We start from the raw sequence: 5,000 nt of genomic DNA, 5'->3' as shown, positions 1-5,000 counted from the left end.
CCGAACCACCGCACCACTGACCACATCTATACTCTGCACAGCCTCATTCAGAGACACGTCTACAATACAAAGAATGGGAAGATATACGCCTGCTTTGTGGACTTTAAAAAGGCCTTTGATTCAGTGTGGCACCCGGGCTTATTCCTGAAACTGCTGGAGAGTGGAATAGGAGGAAAGACCTACGATGTCATCAAAAGCTCCTGCACCGAGAACAGCTGCAGCGTGAGTGTGAGCGGCAAAAGAACGGCTTTTTTCCAGCAGAGCCGCAGAGTAAGACAAGGCTGCAGCCTAAGCCCAACGCTCTTCAACATCTACATCAACGAGCTGGCTACCGCCCTGGAATCCTCCTCAGCACCAGGTCTCACCCTCCACGACGCCCAGGTGAAATTCCTGCTGTATGCAGATGACCTGCTGCTGCTGTCACCAACCGAGAAAGGCCTCCAGGACAACCTGAAAATCCTAGAGAAATTCAGCTCCACCTGAGCCCTACCGGTCAACCTAACAAAGATCAAAGATGACCCTACAAAGGCATAAAGATGTAAATATCTGAAATATACCTGATAGTCAGTCAAATGGGGATAAGCCGCGGCGTCCCTCTGCCCAGAGCAGATCCATCCCTCGTTCTTTGGTTCCAGCACCTTCCTTACTAGTAGAAACTTGTTGTTTTTAACATCAAGATTCAAGATTCAAAGAAGCTTTATTGGCAGGACCAAATACACATCAGTTTTGCCAAAGCAAGTGTATAGAGGCAATAGGGATAGGGACTGTGGGGATGTTGGGTAGGAGCTGTGGGGGAGGTGGATGGGGCAGATCCAGGTTGGGGGCTATAGTCCATGGCATAGGGGAGGTGGATGGGGCAGATCCAGGTTGGGGGCTATAGTCCATGGCATAGGGGAGGTGGATGGGGCAGGTCCAGGTTGGGGGCTATAGTCCATGGCATAGGGGAGGTGGATGGGGCAGATCCATTGTGGGGGCTATAGTCCATGGCATCGTACTTCTCTTTCTCGCAGTCTATGACATTCGCTCACATACCGCGCTGCTATCTCCATTGCTCTCTCTTCTTCTCCCAGCAAGATATATGTTTTCTCTTCCTCTTTCATGGTGATGAAGTCTGGGAAGAGATGTGAGAGTCTCCTGAAGTGAGTCTCCCTCACTGCTGAGTATTTGGAGCAGTGTAGCAGGAAGTGGGTTTCGTCCTCTATGGCCTCCTGATCACAGTGTTGGCACAGTCTTTCCTCCCTGGGCTTGTAGCTCTGCCTGTGTCGGCCACATTCGATGGCCAGACTGTGGGCGCTGAGTCTATATCGGCTCAGGATCTGGCGGTCTCTGGGGTCCGGGAGTTTCTCCAGATATGGGGCCAGTCTGTAGTCTCTCTGTAGGCTCCGGTACATGGTCAGTTTCTGTGAGCTGATGATATCATTCTTCCAGTCACTGACATACCTCTCCTGGCCTTCATCTGCCATCTTCCTGATTCCGGCTTTTGTCAGGTTGTTGTGATTGGTGTTCTGCTCTGGTTGGGTTTGGCTGGGCTGTTCCGGGGGTTCTGGTTTATAATAAATATTGTTTTTATTTTGTACCATGGTCGGGGTCATTTCATTTACTGATCACGCCGGTGTGATATATATATATATATATATATATATACTAGACTGTGGCCCGATTCTAACACATCGGGTATTCTAGAATATGCATGTCCCTGTAATATATGGACAATGATGATTCCAGAATTCGTGGCAGACTGTGCCCGTCGCTGATTGGTCGAGGCAACCTTTATGACATCATCGTCGCCATGGCAACCATTATGACATCATCGTCGCTGTGCCCGTTGCTGATTGGTCGAGGCCTGGCGGCCTCGACCAATCAGAGAGCCGGGATTTCCAGGACAGACAGACAGACAGACAGACGGAAAAACCCTTAGACAATTATATATCTAGATACATATAGATTCAAGATTCAAAGAAGCTTTATTGGCAGGACCAAATACACATCAGTTTTGCCAAAGCAAGTGTATAGAGGCAATAGGGATAGGGACTGTGGGGATGTTGGGTAGGAGCTGTGGGGGAGGTGGATGGGGCAGATCCAGGTTGGGGGCTATAGTCCATGGCATAGGGGAGGTGGATGGGGCAGATCCAGGTTGGGGGCTATAGTCCATGGCATAGGGGAGGTGGATGGGGCAGGTTCAGGTTGGGGGCTATAGTCCATGGCATAGGGGAGGTGGATGGGGCAGGTCCATTGTGGGGGCTATAGTCCATGGCATAGGGGAGGTGGATGGGGCAGGTCCAGGTTGGGGGCTATAGTCCATGGCATCATAGTTCTCTTTCTCGCAGTCTATGACATTCGCTCACATACCGCGCTGCTATCTCCACCGCTCTCTCTTCTTCTCCCAGCAGGATATATGTTTTCTCTTCCTCCTTCATGGTGATGAAGTCTGGGAAGAGATGTGAGAGTCTCCTGAAGTGAGTGTCCCTCACTGCTGAGTATTTGGAGCAGTGTAGCAGGAAGTGGGTTTCGTCCTCTATGGCCTCCTGATCACAGTGTTGGCACAGTCTTTCCTCCCTGGGCTTGTAGCTCTGCCTGTGTCGGCCACATTCGATGGCCAGACTGTGGGCACTGAGTCTATATCGGCTCAGGATCTGGCGGTCTCTGAGGTCCGGGAGTTTCTCCAGATATGGGGCCAGTCTGTAGTCTCTCTGTAGGCTCCGGTACATGGTCAGTTTCTGTGAGCTGATGATATCATTCTTCCAGTCACTGACATACCTCTCCTGGCCTTCATCTGCCATCTTCCTAATTCCGGCTTTTGTCAGGTTGTTGTGATTGGTGTTCTGCTCCGGTTGGGTTTGGCTGGGCTGTTCCGGGGGTTCTGGTTTTTCTGTTTCACCTTCGTGTATCAGGGCTTTATGGTGATGGGAGCTTGGATTGCTCCTATGCAGGTGAGCCCGGAATGACAGCGCCCTCTTTAGAACTGTTAGGTGTAGAGGGAATCTGCCCAGCTCGGCCCGACAAGCACTGTTGGAGGTGCTCCGATGGACCTGGAGAAGGTGCTTGCAGAATTCCAGGTGGAATATTTCTGTTGGACTGGAGTCCCACTTTGACCAGTCTGGGTAGGTGTGAGGACCCCAGACTTCGCTGCCATACAGGAGGATTGGGGCGATGATGGAGTCGAAGATTTTTAGCCAGACCCTCACTGGTGGCTTCAGATGGTAGAGTGTCCTTCGGATGGCATAGAAGGTTTTGCAGGCCTTGTCTTTCAGGGTCTCTATGGCTTGTTTGAAGTTCCCTGACCGGTGAATCTCTAGGCCCAGGTAGGTATATTTGTCCGTTCCTGTGAGGTCGCAGTTGTTGAGGATAAATGATGGGTGTTGGTCTGATCTTCTCTTTCTCCTCTGGAACACCATGGTGTTGGTTTTCTTTAGGTTGACCGGTAGGGCCCAGGTGGAGCTGAATTTCTCTAGGATTTTCAGGTTGTCCTGGAGGCCTTTCTCGGTTGGTGACAGCAGCAGCAGGTCATCTGCATACAGCAGGAATTTCACCTGGGCATCGTGGAGGGTGAGACCTGGTGCTGAGGAGGATTCCAGGGCGGTAGCCAGCTCGTTGATGTAGATGTTGAAGAGCGTTGGGCTTAGGCTGCAGCCTTGTCTTACTCCGCGGCTCTGCTGGAAAAAAGCCGTTCTTTTGCCACTCACACTCACGCTGCAGCTGTTCTCGGTGTAGGAGCTTTTGATGACCTCGTAGGTCTTTCCTCCTATTCCACTCTCCAGCAGTTTCAGGAATAAGCCCGGGTGCCACACTGAATCAAAGGCCTTTTTAAAGTCCACAAAGCAGGCGTATATCTTCCCATTCTTTGTATTGTAGACGTGTCTCTGAATGAGGCTGTGCAGAGTATAGATGTGGTCAGTGGTGCGGTGGTTCGGCATGAACCCTGCTTGGCTCTTGCTGAGGACGTTGTGCTCGGTGAGGAAGGTGAGGATCCTCTTGTTCAGGATACTGTTGAACAGTTTTCCCAGGTTGCTGCTGACGCATATGCCTCTGTAGTTGGCTGGGTCATACCTGTCCCCACTCTTGTGGATGGGTGTGATGAGGCCTTGGTTCCAGGTACGAGGGAAGTAGCCGGCACTCAGTACAATATTGAAGAGTTTAACCATTGCAGCCTGTATTTCTGGTGGGCTGTACTTCAGCATTTCTGGTAGGATTCCATCTAGGCCACCGGCTTTTCTACATCTTATGGAGGAGAGTCTTTCGGTTACTTCCTGTAGTGTTATAGGTGTATCCACCGGGTTTTGGAAGTTTTTGATTTTTTCCTCCATTGCTTTTAGTTTCGCCATTATGTTTTCCTGTTCTTGGCTTAGTCCTTCCTTTGGAATGTCTTTATAGAGGTCTCTGAAGTATTGGAGCCAGAGGTTGCCATTTTGGATATGGTTGTTGTTTTTCTTGTCTTTGGTGCCCATGTGGTTCCATAGTTCCCAGAAGGAGTTGTCTTGGAGGGCGTCTTGGAGTTGATTGAGCTTGGTAGAGATGTAACTCTGCTTCTTCCTCCTGAGGATGGTTTTGTACTGCTTTTGTATGGAGTCATAGGCTTCCCTCAGACCCAGGTGGTTGGGGTCTCTGTGTTTCTTGTTGGAGGCTGTTCTCAGGGTCTTCCGTACAGCTTTACATTCTCTGTCAAACCAGCCATTGAACTGTTTCTTTTGGTCTCTTGTAGTCGACTTTTTTAAGGTCGGACAGTCTGGCCATTGCGTAGAATATATTGTTGAGGTCCTTTGCTGCTTGGTTCACTCCCTCTGGGTTTGGCATGTACTCAAGGTTGTAGAAGTGGTGGAGCATCCGCTGTATTTCAAGTCTGCTGGAAGCTTCTTTATATCTTAGTGCCGACATTTTGGACCATTTATAGGATGGAGGCCGGGTGAAGAGGCCGCTCTGCTGTGGCTTCTGAGTGGATGGTTTCTCTGTAGATTTCATGTACAGAAGAAGTTGGCTGTGGTCTGACAGGTGCGTTTGTGGGG

Source organism: Ranitomeya imitator, chromosome 1 (genome assembly GCF_032444005.1).
Source record: "Ranitomeya imitator isolate aRanImi1 chromosome 1, aRanImi1.pri, whole genome shotgun sequence".
Taxonomy (NCBI): domain Eukaryota; kingdom Metazoa; phylum Chordata; class Amphibia; order Anura; family Dendrobatidae; genus Ranitomeya; species Ranitomeya imitator.
Note: the sequence above shows the minus strand (reverse complement) of the source record.